At 44.1% G+C, this 16402-nt stretch overlaps 1 protein-coding gene across 2 annotated transcripts in view; it reads right to left on the reverse strand.

Annotated features, from left to right (window-relative positions):
- Positions 1–16402, reverse strand: part of LOC145343280 (storkhead-box protein 2-like) — a 312594-nt gene that overhangs the window by 248846 nt on the left and 47346 nt on the right. The gene's annotated exons all lie outside the window — the stretch shown is intronic.

Raw genomic sequence — 16402 nt, forward strand, 5'->3', positions numbered from 1 at the left:
GGGTTCAATTCCGGCCATGGGTGTGTGGAGTTTGCACATTCTCCCCATGTCTGCGTGGGTTTCCTCCGGGTGCTCCGGTTTCCTCCCACAGTCCAAAGATGTGTGGGTTAGATGCATTGGCTATGCTAAGTTGCCCCTTAGTGTCAGAGACCTAGCTAGGGTAAATGCACGGGGTTACAGGGGTACGGCCTGGATGGGATTGAGATTGGTGCAAACTTGATGGGCCAAATGGCCTCCCTCTGCACCGTAGGGACTCTATGATTCTACGATCCAGTTGCCCTGAGCTATCGTGATGTTGACTGAAGGCCGAATGTTAGCCATTACACCAGAAAAGCTCATCTTCCATTAGTACCATGAGATGTTTATAACCATCTGAAAAAGTCGATGGAGTGTGATGTTTCATCTGAAAAACAGACCCTCAGCCAAATCAACATACTTGAGACAACACTCGAGAAGGGCTTGAATGCATAACTACTTGTCTCAAGTTGACACTTACTCACCAAAGGCTGACATGTAGGGCCCAGCTTTTGCTTCTTGAACACCGCCCAAGGACCACCCCACACAAACAAAACTAGATGAGCACCACTGCAACCCCACCATCCCCACCTCACTTTTCTATCACCTCGCTCCTGATGCCTCAGCCGCTATAAGCACAATGTCACAAAAGCCTTTGTCTACAATTAAAACTCCAAAGTTTCCATCTACCTTAATTCTGCAAGCTTCACCAGCCTGATATCTAGGTTCATCTCTTTGTGCTTTTAACTCTGCTCTATTTCACTCATTCACCTTTTCCCTTAGCTCTACCATTAGTGACAGAGTCTTCAGCCACTTTACACTGGCTTTCTGGAATTCCAACTCATTCCCCGCCTTTGAAACCTGCCTCTTTCACCACTTTTTGGACACTTCCCTGATCAGCCTCTCGTTCCTGAACTCTTCTCAAAATGGACATGTTTGCTGAGTTAAAAACGTGCAAAAGAAATACCAGATGCTGTTGACTTTGTAATCTGATCTCCGTTGTGACAGTAGTTCAGACACTGTCATTGGTCTCAGGACCCCTGACGAGGAATTGAGACAGAAAAAATATTTTGACTTCGCGCTGGCACAGTGGTTAGCACTGCTGCCTCACAGAACCAGGAAGCCGGTTTCAATTCCAGCCAAGGGCCACAGTCTGTGTGGAGTTTGCACTTTCTCTACATGTTTGCGTGGGTTTCCTCCAGGTGTCCCTGTTTCCTCCCACAGTCTAAAGGTGTGCAGGTGAGGTGGATTGGCCATGTTAAATTGACCCTTAGTGTCAGAGGGACGGGGTAGAGTGGGATTCCGAGGATGGGGCCTGGGTAGGTGGCCATTTCCAAATGTCGAAAAACACTGCTTCACGTGTGCCCAGGAAAGATGGCCACTGCGTATCGCATCCAATTAAGATGGCGGTCATTAATGCGGAGCTGAACATTGGAGCTGTGGCCTGGCTCGGTTGCACCGCCATGACATCGGGAAACTCTTTTTCGGAGTTTGAGCTTGTACAACATGCTTACAAAGCCTTCCTCATCACCCTCCAGATTCATCGCTCCCTGATTTCCGCCATTTTTCTCTTACCATTTGTCAATACGAGAGATAAACCTTGATCTGCCTCCCCATGACTCGCGCTGCGCATGCTTAAATCAACGCGCAGCTTCACCTTCCCTCAGTCGATCCGATTGGCAGTCTCACTCCTCTTCCTATTGGTCCGGTGCTGCCGTCAATCAGTATCTGGGCATTGTGACCCAAAAAGAGGACAAATTAGCATCCGGATCGAAGTGGCACCAGACGGAGGACGGGGTGCTCAAAAGCTGGACTGTCCGGCCTAAAGCCAGACGTCTGGCCTCCCTAGGCCTGGGTGGAATGGTGGTCGGTGCAGGCTTAATTGGCCTTCTGCACTGTAGAGATTCTGTGATTCATTACAGCCACATGTATTGGGATACAGTGAAAAGCATTGTTTCTTGCACGCTATACAGACAAAGCATATTGTTCATTGAGTACATAAGGGAGAAGGAAAAGAGAGTGCAGAATGCAGTATTACAGTCGTAGCTAGGGCATAGACAACAATCTTCTCAAGATAAGGTTTGTAAAAGTCATCCAAAAGTCTGATGGTAGCAGGGAAGAAGCTGTTCTTGAGTTAGTTAGTCCGTGATCTCAGACATTTGCATCTTTTTCCAGAAGAAGGTGGAAGAGAGAATGTCCCGGGTGCATGGGGGTTGACCAGTATTTCTTCTCCCAATTAGTATCCAAAAAGCTGGTTGCAAAGTGTACATGTCTGGATATCAAGTAAAAGCATGATTGCCTTGGCTCTAATATCATCTCTGAAAGAAATAATCTGGCAGCACTACAAGTCAAAAATAACAAGCAGAGCAAAGCATTAATGGGTCACAGGCATCCAAGAAGCTACGCCCCCACATCTCTGTATCTTCAGAAGGAGAAGGCAGGAAACTGTTTAAAAACACACACACTCTGAAATACTATTTAAAAGCATTTCATTGAATCACTCCAGTGCAGAATGAGGCTATTTGACCCACTGGGCCCGATTTTACCATTGTGTTGCACCCATTTTCGGGCGCAAAAACTTAGTAAAGTTGGACATGAGGTGAGTAGCACAATCTGCACCCACCTCCCCCTTTACCAAAGCCTGAAAATGGCTGAGACTGGGGCCGCACCCGAAATGAGCGCAATGTCAATTTAAGTGCATTTGCATGCATTTAAATTGACTTAATGGGCTGCATACACAATTTTACCTGCAAAGAACAAAGAACAAAGAAAATTACAGCACAGGAACAGGTCCTTTGGCGCTCCAAGCCTGCACTGACCGTGCTGCCTGCCTTAACTAAAACCCCCTACCCTTCCAGGGATCATATCCCTCTATTCCCATCCTATTCATGTACTTGTCAAGATGCCCCTTAAAAGTCGCTACCGTATCCGCTTTCGCTACCTCCCCGGCAATGAGTTCCAGGCACCCACTATGCTCTGTATAAAAAATCTGCCTCACACATCCCCCTTAAACCTTGCCCCTCGCACCTTAAACCTATGACTCCTATAATGACTCTTCTACCCTGGGAAAAAGCTTCGGACTATCCACTCTGTCAATTCCTCTCAATCTTGTAGGCTTTTATCAGGTCTCCCCTCAACCTCTATCGCTCCAGTGAGAACAAACCAAGTTTCTCCAACATCTCCTCATAGCCAATGCCCTTCATACCAGGCAACATCCTGGTAAATCTTTTGTGTACCCTCTCCAAAGCCTCTACATCCTTCTGGTAGTATGACGACCATAACTGAACAAGGTATTCCAAGTGTGACCTAACTAAGGTTCTATAAAGCTGCAACATGACTTGCCAATTTTTAAACTCAATATCCCGGCTGATGAAGCAAGCATGCTGTACGCCTTCTTGACTACCTTCTCCACCTGCATTGCCACTTTCGGCGACCTGTGTGTCAGTACACCCAGATCCCTTTGCCTATCAATACTGTTAAGGGTTGTGCCATTTACTTTATATTTCCTATCTGTATTAGACCTTCCAAAATGCATTGCCTCACATTTGTGTGGATTAAGTTCCATCTGCCATCTCTCCGCCCAAGTCTCCAACCGATCTATATCCTGCTGTATCCTCTGATGGTCCTTATCACTATCTGCAAATCTACCAACATTTGTGGCGTCCGCAAACCTACCAATCAATCCAGTTACATTTTTCTTCAAATCATTTATATATATTAAAAGCAGCAAAGGTCCCAGCACTAATCCCCGAGGAACACCATTTGTTACAGCCCTCCATTCAGAAACGCACTCTTCCACAGCTACCCTCTGTCTTCTTCAACCGAGCCAGTTTTGTATTCACCTTGCCAGCTCACCTCCTTGACCGTTCACCAATCCAGAATCAGCGCGAAACAGAATGTTCCCTATAAGTCTGATTTGGGTGCTCTGGTTAGTGAGGAGGAAATGCCTAGTGTCCAACGGCTTTCTGCTTGACATCGGTTGGGGTGGGGGGGGGGCGGGGGGGGGTCTGCTGCTACTCTGGCTCTGATCGGAGGGGGGAAGGGGAGGATGGATCACTCTACCTGAGATCGGTGGGGGGGGTGCGGTATAAGGGGGTCGGTGATGTTGAGGAAGGTGGGGCAATGTCTGTGGGGGCCAGGGGGAGGCATTACCCGGCTCGGGAGGGATGTGACAGAGGGACATCATTCTTTCATTCTTTTCTGCGTATGCGCAGTTGGAGGCTCCGATCGGAGCTGCAGGGTTTCGGGCGCAATAAGCCCCACCCACAGGCTTGTACAGTGCGATTCGGACTCGCTGATGTTTTTGCAGGCGAGGTGCGTATGGGGGCACCTGAGAACGGGTCTAAAAGTCGGAACTGAAACCCTCCCAGTTTCAACTCCCTCTAGCACTTAGAATTAAAATGGTAAAATAGGGCCCTGAGGGACAATTTAGCACAGCCAATCCACCTTACCTACACATTTTTGGACTGTGGGAGGAAACCGGAGCACCCAGAGGAAACCCACGCAGACACGGGGAGAAGATGCAAACTCCACACAGTCACTCAAGGCTGAAATCAAACACAAGTCCCTGGCGCTGTGAGGCAGCAATGATAACCATTGTGCCACTGTGATGTCCTTACAATATTTATGTAAAATATTCTTTATAAAGCTGTCAATCAATATGAAAATCATATCATACAGATGCTATTTGCCATAAACAGAATAGTTCTCACAATAACTACAATAGCAGACTTCCAAAGAGTTGAAGAACAAAGAGCATAGTTTATATCCCCATTATATTATTCAAACTGATCCTATCTGACACCATCAGATCTGATTATCCATGCGGCCTGTGGATTTCATTTTCCTGGGCTTCAAACAGGAATTAATTTTATGAAGGAAGCATCTTTTATATTGCACAGTGCATCCTTAATTTATGATGCAGATCTAAATATTGATACAATCTCATGAATTTTTATGGCCCACATCCTCAAAGTATAAAGTGCCCAATCTTCAAAGCAGCCCTCAACTCCTTGGGACTGCTTGTGGTACTTTGTTTTCTCTTCAAATATTACTTATGGTCTTTGGCTATCTGAATTTATTACTAATGCTGGAGCTATGGGACTCCATTAACATTCTCATATGTTGTGCCAAAGAGAAATTGTAGGAAAAAAAGCTGTTCCTTACATCAGTTCTCTCTGCCTTACAATATCGTCACTTTCTGCCATGGCAAAATGATACTGAGATTCTTCTGTATGTCATTCCAATTCCCAACTACCATTACGGCTTTGGACAGGTCCGGTGACACTTACTGGGTCACTGCAAAAATACATTAAGTCAGAACTTATACAGGGTTTCATATTACTTTGTGACAACGTTGATTAAAAACTGGAGTCATCTGTATCCCCTTCACAACTTAGGAGGCAATTTTCCGGCCCTGTTTGTGGAGGACGCAAACCCCATTATAGAATCCTACAGTGCAGGAGGCCATTCGGCCGATGAAATCTGTACCGACCACAATCCCACCCAGGCCCTATCCTCACAACCCCATGCATTTACTCTAGCTAGTCCCCTAACACTAAAGGTGTAACTTAGCATGGCCAATCCACCTAACCCACACATCTTTGGATTGTGGGAGGAAACCGGAGCACCTGGCGGAAATCCATGCAGACACGGGGATAATGTGCAAACTCCACACAGACAGTGACACAGATCGGGAATCAAACTGGGTCCCTGGCACTGTGAAACAGCAGTGCTAACCATTGTGCCACTGTGTTGTCCAAACTCTTACAAGAGGGCCATAAGGTTCACACCCAGTGAGGACATAAACCTGTTTACCATGGATTAACAATTCAAAAAATGGCTTTATACTGATGTTTTCATGTTCACTGTGTGTTTCCCCCATCCCTGTCCCTGACTCTGGTGTTCTTTTACGCCGGCAGGAATGACTACTGTTTCCGAAAAACGGAAACCACTTTTGATGACCATGCTGGAGTCTCCTAGTCCATTATAGCCCCCGAGTAGTCAGAAAGACCCAGTGCCGGCAAATGGGAGGCAGAGGGTTTCTTTAATGCTGACTTGTAGGCGGCATGGTGGCACAGTGGTTAGCACTGCTGCCTCATCGTGCCAGGGACCCAGGTTTGATTCCCAACTTGGGTCACTGTCTGTGTGGAGTTTGCATATTCTCTCCGCGTCTACATGCGTTTCTTCCGGGTGCTCTGGTTTCCTCCAACATTCTGAAAGACGTGCTGGTTAGGTGCATTGACCAGAAGAGGTGCCGGACTGTGACAACTAGAGGAATTTCACACTGACTTCATTGCAGTGTTAATGTAAGCCTTGCTTGTGACTAATAAATAAGTAAACTAATAAAACATCTCTGTGGATCTGGCCTTGCTATTGTCTTTAGGCCCCACCCCTCACTATGGCAGTGCATAACATGCCCCCCAACTTTAAAATGACAGTGTCATAAGATCTGGAGATCTTATGCTTTCCTGGGGAGAAACACACTGGTTTTCAGTCAGAACATGAATTCTCTGGTCTCACACACTCCACTACTGCTGCCAGCAAGAATGGAGAATTTGGCACTCAGCCAAATCTGCATTCACAGTAGCAGGACCTGAGAATCCCAACCATGGGCAAAGAATTCCGGTCATTGCCATTTTCCAGGAAATTCTATCTTGAATGTCTAATCTCCAAATCATCATCATTACAAGTCACATCATAAATCAAAATACAAAAGAGGTAAATATATGGGATACTATCATTTCAACACCTATTCCATCATATCTTTCTATTTTCAAATCGCTTTCGGCAAGGTATGAATCTATTGTTACATGGTACCTTAATAAAGCAACATGAGGCGAACACAATTGCGTTGAACTGTTTATTCCAGCACCTCCCACTCTCACTGCCTCTCTCTTTCTCACGCACACATCAGGGGAAACCAGGTTTTCTGGTTGCAAAATTAACATTAGAAAATACAGAATTATACAGAAGGATGCCATTTGGTCCATCGTGTCTTTGATGGACCTATCCAATTAATCCCATCCCCAAGTTCCTTCCCAGCAGTCCTGTATTTATTTTACTTTTCTTGAAAACTTTTTCTTGAAAGTTATTACCATATCTGCTTTCACCACCCACCCTTTCAGCTCATGCATCCATAAAAAAAGTAAAAGTTTATTTATTATTGTCACAAGTAGGCATATATTAATGCTGCACTGAAGTCACTGTGGAAATCCCCAAGTTGCCACACTCTGGTGCCTGTTTGGGTACACCAAGGAAGAATTTAGCATGGCCAGTGCCCCTTGTGATTTTGATTTCATTTATTATTGTCGTATGTATTAGTACACAGTGAAAAGTATTGTTTCTTGCGTGCTATACAGACAAAACATATTGTTCATAAAGAAGAAAAAAAGAGAGAGTGCAGAATGTATTGTTACAGTCAAAGCTAGAGTGTAGCGAAAGATCAACTTAATGCAAAGTAAGTCCATCCAAAAGTCTGATGGCAGCAGGGAAGAAACGGTTTTTGACCAGCATGTCTTTTGGACGTGCTGCATAAAAACTTCTCATTTTCTCCACTTCCTTTGCCAATCTTAACTTTTACAAAAAAGATAGAATGTTTTAAACTTTACTTCAAATTTCAGTAGTGCTACAATGAATGTGTGGTAACCAAGTGCTGAGGAGCTGGCTCCTGGGCGTAATCTTACACTTGCCACTTTGCTATGATGGAGGAAACTTCACACCAAAATTACATTATACACCCTGCATCAACGCAAAGCAAAAATTCCGTCAGGTAAGCACAAAGTAGACACGTAGTTGGCTACAAAAGTATAAACATCTTTACTCAAAGGAATAATTTAATGACTTAAAAATAGCATTAGTTCTGTTGGGATTAATACTGCAGCTCCACCTATATCCAAGATTGTTTGGACAGCAAACATTATGTCCTCATGGGTTTGAATTTAAGCCAGCACAGCTCAACTACCATTTTCACATGGCCACACAGCACATGGACCAACTCCAAATCACTATTTTCACTCGTTGAGTAAAATTCTTGCAAGTGTTTAACATCGCCAGAAAATTTCTGTTGTTTCCTTCAATTATACTCAAATTTCACAGCCCTTCCTGTAAATGATTTGAGATGTTGAATTTTACTTTCTCCTGACAACAGAGCCTTCCGTCTATTAATGCTGTGTTCCTTCCTGTATGTAAGTTCACAGCAGTGTGACACTGTGCTCTAAACTAAATCAGTGGACGCCTCTGCTTTCAAACGGGTGAATGAACTGAAGAAAATTTTGTAATATCCAACAGTTAGCTTAAAATTATGAATGATATTAAAATAAATTCATGCGAGTTTACAGTTAAATAATCTTACAAATCAACCAAATAATTTCTAAGAAAAAAAGTTGTTCACAATGGCATTCATTCGGTGTATCTTGTTTTAAAATAAATAATTCCATCTATTCCCACCCACAGAGATCACAGGAGAAACTGTTATCCCATACAGCTCAGTGTCATTAGAATAATATGATCTTAGTCCTGACCTACTCACATGCTGAGTAGAGATATGATACCTGCAGACTCAATTATAAGCATTCTCGAAACTTAATTTGCATTCCGCACTATTTCCATTCTAACGTCACACAGAAAACATTTCTGGGAACATTTCCACTTCCTCTGTTTGGCATTACGTACTGTACTTACTATCCTGAAACATTATTACATTGCTTGTGCTTTAAAATAAATTGTTCCTGGGAAGTCAGGAACTCTGGCAAACCTACAATTACTGCCTCCCTCAACTTCCCTGAGAAAATAATGATGGACCACCTACTAACACCAAATGTGTTACATCTAAATTTCTTGCTGAGCCACTTCAGGGGGTTTGAGACAATAGTTCTATGTGGTCCAGATCAGGTAGCACTGATAGGTTCCCTTCTCTGAAAGACAGCAGGGAACCACTGAGGTTTTTACAACCGTACAGCAGTTGTCAAAGGTCATTTTCTCACGCTGGCTCACTAACTACCTAATTTAATGATTTCAGTTTTGTAACTTGTGGAAATTATAAGAGATGTTTTCACCTTTCCTACATGGTCAGCTAATTTCTGTATTTATTTATTACTCACAAGTAAGGCTCACATTAACACTGCAGTGAAGTTACTGTGAAATTCCCCTTGTCGCCACAGTCAAGCGCCTGTTCTAGTTAACGCACCTGACCAGCACATCTTTCAGAATGTGGGAGGAAACTGGAGAACCTGGAGGAAACCCACACAGACACAGGGAGAATGTGCTGGCCAGGTGCACTGACCCAATATGATTTGGCAGCACTTGCTGAATGGTCCCAAGTGCACTAATTGTTACACTAACTACCAATTCAAGATAATCAGTCAAGTTCATAACATGGCTCACAACATACATTAAAACATGCAGCCCATTCTTTACAAACCTTCCATATTTTTTGACTTAAGCGGGAGCCTGCAGTCCTCTCATGTTGTTTTCTTCATGCAATAGCTTGATTAATCAGCATTGACTCGCCAATCAATTAGCACCCGTTTTCTTCTGTAGTATAAACTATTGTGATCATTTGAAATTTGGCATTCTTGTGTTTGTCCTCATGAGTATACACAAAACATTTTGTCACTATGTCTCTCTCTGTTCAGCAATATTTTATTAATTTTTATAGGGGTCAGCCTTGATTTAGTTGCTAGCACTCTTGCCTCTGTGAATCAGAAAAGTTCAAACCCCATTCTGAAAGTGTGTTTTAGTGCAGAGCCACTTATAGGGAAGGAAGCAGAGAATAGGGACAAAAGGACCTTTCTCTGACTAGTGGGTTGTGATAAATGCTCTGCCCCAGGGGTGGATAACATGACAGATTAGGAACTTGGATCTTTGATATGTGAACAGCTCACATGATATACTTGCATCTCATTGATGACACAAAAAGGAGCAAAAGTTTAGCATCATTTGTTCCCTACGTTTGTAAAATTTTCATTTTATTCAGGTTTCTCCAATGCAAAACTGCCTCTTTGCAGCTACATACAACATAACTAGTAATCAATCACATTAATCTGCCACATTATAAAACTGGAGTAGAAGTTTGACTGTTAAAATTATATATCAAAAAAAAATCTTGACTTCTTCAAAAATATTTGTATGGATTTATTGCCGACAGGGTTACTTGACATGGTTTAGTTAACTACGTGCAGTAGCTTAAGCTACTGACTTCCTTATAGGTTGCCATCAACAACTGACCTATAAATTCTTGAGTTGAGTAGTGGTATTTCAAGTTCTACCACTTTATCTGACATCGTACTTCATCTAGAAATCTGACCGATTGTAATCCAAATATATCTAACTGGGACAAATTCCCGGTGTAACAGAGGTACAGGGCTTGAAATTGCAACATTGCAGTTGGAATTCAGTTGGAATGCTTCACAGAACAGTTCTATCTTTTTTTAATAGTTTTGCACCTCCTGCACCCTACACTCCCACACCAAACTGCAGAGGTGAAAAATCCATTGCTAGTCAAAACCACAATTTTCACTCAAAGCCATTAACTGTAAACATTTGTCCAATGTTCTTTCTCAGAGAGATAAGCTAACTGAGAATGCATGGGTTTGTATTTTTTAAAAACATGATTGTATGAGTGTGGATTCACTTCATTTTGCTGCTTGCCTGATGAAATCAGATTATTTATTCTGTGTGTATCCATGCCAAACACCGGGAACGTCCCAGACTGCATTTAGGTATTTGTTGACTTTGTTAAACTCAGTGGTTAGCACTGCTGCCTCACAGCGCCAGGGACCTAGATTTGATTCCTCGCTTGGGTCACTGTACGTGCAATCTGCACATTCTCCCCATGTCTACGTGGGTTCCCTCCAGGTGCTCCGGTTTCCTCCCACAGTCCGAAAGACGTGCTGATCAAAAAGACAGTAGGACTAGGGGGCACAGCCTCAAGATAAAGGGGAGGCGGTTTAGAACGGAGTTGAGGAGGAACTTCTTCACTCAAAGGGTGGTGAATCTCTGGAATTCTCTGCCCGTTGAAGTGGTGGAGGCTGCCTCGCTAAATATTTTTAAGAAGCAGGTTGATGGGTTCTTGATAAGAGAGGGGATTAAGGGTTATGGGGAGAGGGCGGGAAAGTGGAACTGAGCCACGACAGATCAGCCATGATCTTATTGAATGGCGGGGCAGGCTCGAAGGGCTAGATGGCCTACTCCTGCTCCTATTTCTTATGTTCTTATGTTCTTATGATTAGTTGGATTGGCCATGCTAAATTTCCCCTCAGCATACTCAAATAGGTACCGGAATATGGCGACTAGAAATTTTCACAGTAATTTCACTGCAGTATTAATATAAGCCTACTTGTGACACTAATAAATAAAATAAACTCCATACCCTTGGACTTGTGAGACAGAAATTGGCCAATTTCCACCTCTGGTTGGTATTCGGTTACGCCTGCAGGAAGTCAAGCATATCTTTCCAATGCTAAAATACTTCAAAGTGGCCAATTTCATTAAGTTAGTGAAAGCTGCACAAATATTTTGAGAAGTGAACAGAGGCCTCACGCTCTATTCAATATGCTCAACTCTTACAATTGCATGTAACTCTGATTATATGAGTTATTATCATTTTTTCCTCTTGACTCACTGTTTATAACTGGCCAAATTCCTTTTCAACAGATTAATTTCCACAGCTGAAATTTTCAAAAATATTTGAGTGATCCTACTCACTGACGCTTTAATCATTTCACTCATGGAAGGAGTGAAATCTTCCATTCACAGCAGGTGTCTTGAGTGTGTCCTGAAACAGCAGCAGGGCAGCACAGTGGTACAGTGGTTAGCACTGCTGCCTCACAGTGCCAGGGACCCGCGTTCGATTCCCAGCTTGGGTCACCGTCTGTGTGGAGTTCGCACGTTCTTCCCGTGTCTGTGTGTATTTCCTCCGGGTGTTGCAGTTTCCTCCCACAGCCTGAAAGACATGCTGGTTAGCTACACTGGCCATGCTAAATTCTCCCTCAGTGTACCCAAACAGGCACAGGAGTGTGTTGAATAGGGAATTTTCTTAGTAACCTCATTGCAAGTTAAAGCCTATTTGTGACACTAATAAATAAATAAAAACTTCTGAGCTGGGAAGCCCCTCACTGTGTCTTCTGCCCATCAGGCAGTTCAGTGGACAACAACAGGCTTCTTCCAGTCTAATCACCCCATGGTACAATATCCTGCCTGCCTAGAGCTGCTGGTTAATCAGGGGCTGGTAGCTCTTGCACTCAGCAGCACTATGAAGGAGGATATGCCCACTGTGAGAACAACAGCTTCGAAGTCTGACAACACCAGGTTTAAGTCCAACCAATTTACTTGACAGTAAACTGTGAGTTTACTATCAAATAAATTGGTTGGACTTAAACCTGGTGTTGTCAGACTTCTTACTGTGTTGACCCCATTCCAACGCCAGCATCTCCACATCAGAACAACAGCTGCCAGAGTCCCGGGATCAAGCAGCATTCCAGGAAAGCATTAACTGCGGTGGGGAGGGGGTGGTCTCAGGATTAGAGAGGGGGGGGGGGTGCGTGGAAGAGGGTATTAGTGGGAGTCTATGTCAGAGGAAGAGGGATGTGCGGGTCAGCAATGGCAGGGCAGTGGCTGTCAGTGACCTACCACCCCCCGCCCCGTGTCCATGCCCTCAATCGTGCAGCGATCAGTGCAGATCGAGGAACCCTCTCCACTCTTGCCCCCACCTCCTATCCTCCTCAGCACCACCCCCACCCCCCACACCTGACGTGTAGCCCACACAGTTTTACCAGTCATGCAGGCTGTATGTCAGCAGACCTGCAGAATAGGGCGCAGAATATTGCAGCAGAGGTTAGGACAGGCTTTTGAAACAACACTTAAACAGCAGAAGTTAGGAGAGGCTCTTAAGAGGCTAGTTGGCTACTTCAAGGACCCAAGTGGAGGTGAGGCGGAAAGGTCAACCGTGGGCCTTGCTACCCAGAACTTGCTTCTGATGGAGTCTGGAAGGGGTTGGGTATTGGTCCTGATGTCAACCCGCCAAATGTTTAGACACTCCCACTATCTTCCTCACCACCAGCAGGGCAGAAGATTCCGCCCAACGGCTGAAGGAGTAGCTAAGTACGTCTTGAATCCAACGAGGACTTGTCATTTTTGTTGTACAATGAAAGTATATTCGAGAAGCTACAAGTGGTTTCAAACCTTGAAAGTTGGATTTTTTTTTAAAACTTCGAAATAAGTCTAATGGCTTCACAACTGAACCAGTTTATCTCGTTAAATAATTAAGCCTTAAAGCCAGGATTTTCCCTGCCGCCACTGCAAGCCAGATTCTGGCACTCAGTTAGGTATCTGTCCACTGCAGATGGACTATCGAAACCTGCTGGCGTGTAAACAGCTGGAAAATTCCACCCAAAGGAAGGTCTCAGGTTTGAGTCAAATATTGGGTCAAGTGGGATTGGGGTGGCACGGTGGCACAATGGTTAGCACTGCTGCCTGAGTGTCAGGGATCCGGGTTCAATTCCTGGCTTGGGTCACTGTCTGTGTGGAGTTTACATTCTCCCCGTGTCTGCATGGGTTTCCACCAGGTGCTCCAGTTTCCTCCCACAGTCTGAAAGGTGTGCTGGTTAGGTGCATTGACCCGAACAGGTGCCAGACTGTGGCGACTAGTGGAATTTCACAGTAACTTCATTGCAGTGTTAATGTGAGCTGTACTTGTGTCTAATAAATAAACTTTAACTTAACTTTTTAAGTGTTGTTTTCCAATCTCATTATCATGATTGTGATATAATCACAAACATGTGAAATTGAAGAAATCATTACCTTTTGATTCACTAAGGATCTTCCCATTGCTAAGGATAATTTTCTCATTGCACGTGGCACTGCATCACCTAAATATAACACAGCGTAAAAACTCAAGCAAGAAGGATTACACATTCGTAACGTAGTCAATCCAATTATTCATCCATTTAAATTGCTGGCAGAAAATTGAATTTGAACCATTGTGGATACATAAACAAACTACATTGTCGGACAGGAAAAGACCAACTACTCCCGACAATCATTCCCAACTTACCAGCAGTTTTACCTGGGAGAGGCAAGAAAGCAGTAAAATAAAAATGAGGGAAAAACATACTCCGAGAAATTCCTCTCTGACTCGCTTCCGACATGGGCAACACAATGGTATAGTGGTTAGCACTGCTGCCTCGCAGTGCTAGGGTTCGATTCCCGGCTTGGGTCACTGTCTGTGCCGAGTCTGAACATTCTCCCCGTGATTGCATGAATTTCCTCCGGGTGCTCCGGTTTCCTCCCACAGTCCGAAAGATGTACTGATTAGGTGCATTGGCCATGCTAAATTCTCCCACAGTGTACCTGAACAGGCGCTGGACTGTAGAGATTAAGGGACTTTCACAATACATAAGAACATAAGAACATAAGAAATAGGAGCAGGAGTAGGCCATCTAGCCCTTCGAGCCTGCCCCGCCATTCAATAAGATCATGGCTGATCTGTTGTGGCTCAGTTCCACTTTCCCGCCCTCTCCCCATAACCCTTAATCCCCTCTCTTATCAAGAACCCATCAACCCGCTTCTTAAAAATATTTAGCGAGGCAGCCTCCACCACTTCAACGGGCAGAGAATTCCAGAGATTCACCACCCTTTGAGTGAAGAAGTTCCTCCTCAACTCCGTTCTAAACCGCCTCCCCTTTATCTTGAGGCTGTGCCCCCTAGTCCTACTGTCTTTTTTGAGCGGGAAGAGTCTCTCCACCTCTATCCTATCCATCCCATTCATCATCTTATACGTCTCAATGAGATCTCCCCTCATTCTTCTAAACTCTAACGAGTACAAGCCTACTTTATTCAGCCTCTCCTCATAGCTCAATCCCCTCAACTCCGGTATCAGCCTAGTAAACCTCCTCTGCACTCCCTCCAGGGCCAAAATATCCTTGCGCAGGTGCGGCGCCCAAAACTGCACACAGTACTCCAGCTGCGGCCTCACCAATGCCCTATACAGCTGCAGCGAGACCTCCCTACTTTTATATTCAATCCCCCTCGCTATGAAGGCCAGCATCCCATTCGCCTTCCTGACAACCTGCTGCACCTGCAAGCTGGGTTTTTGCGACTCATGCACAAGGACTGCACTGCAATACCTTCATTGCAGTGTTAATATAAGCCTACTTGTGACACTAGTAAATAAACTTTAGATAAAAACAATTGAACCCGATCTAGTAGATCACATGGACAAAATTATCTTCTCTATGTGTTGCATCCAGATGATGCTTTACACCCAAGGGCAATGATGAAAAATCCAAATTATCCGATAGCAGGTTTAAGGGGAAAATCAGCCAGCTTTTCCCATTCTCTATTCAGCAAACCTGCTGGAGGTGTATGAGTGGCTAAACTATAAGCAGTCAGCAGTTAATGCCCCCATGGTGAGAGTGAGCAGGGAGCAACTGTTCACTTGGTTGAGGGGTCAACCACAAGGGGGCATAATTTTAGAGTGAGGGGCAAGAGATTCAGTGGGGATTTGGGAAAAAAAGTTGACTCATAGAATGGTGGGATTCTGAAATGCACTGCATGGGAATTTAATAGAGTCTAGAAACTGTACAGCCTTTTAAAAACTACTTGGATGAGCTCTTGTAATGTCATAACATTCAAGGATATGGAACTAATGCAGGAAAATGGGATTAGCGTGCATTTAGTGCTAGATATTGTTGGTGCACATAGGCCTTTTCTGCAGTTTGCGCCTTTATGGTGGAACAGTCAATTGACTTTCACCATCAAAACTCACACATAAATAACAGCCACCTCGATAGGATCCAATGGTTGTGCCAACATACAATTCACATCGTCACTTGAGAAAGGGCAGGGTGTAGCTGGCTGTGTAAATTAGTGAGAGTAAACAAACACTGTGCACTGGACCGAGTTTTGTCATAAGCTTTAAATGTTGGCTGCAAGTAACAGTGAAATGGGAAACCCTTACTGAACTGAAACTTCCTGAACCACATCTTCAAGTAGAGACAGGCCATAGTGCACAAACAGATGAGGGTTCCTGTTCATACTCTCACCATCGTTGAATTAGTGGTAATTCCTCAGAGAAACTGAAGTAGCTCTTATTTGAGCTGACTGCACTGCCATTAGAACCCTAGTTTTGCGCTTTTATCAAGTTTACCGGGTCAATTCATAAAAACAGTTCAAGAAGTGCAACCTGAAACTTAGAGAAACAAAGATTGTTATCTTTGCAAGTGGAGTGGAACTGTCTCACTGAGCTGTCTAATGAAACTGCATTTACGGTTGAAGAATGGCAAAGTACATTCAGAAGGGGTGATTACTTTCATAATATGAACTTCATCTCAGAACTTCAACTCATTAGGTACTCCCACATTAAGCGTGAAGATGGGGCCACAGATTT

This window comes from Carcharhinus amblyrhynchos, chromosome 5 (assembly GCF_965287045.1).
Source record: "Carcharhinus amblyrhynchos chromosome 5, sCarAmb.v2.hapA, whole genome shotgun sequence".
Classification (NCBI taxonomy): domain Eukaryota; kingdom Metazoa; phylum Chordata; class Chondrichthyes; order Carcharhiniformes; family Carcharhinidae; genus Carcharhinus; species Carcharhinus amblyrhynchos.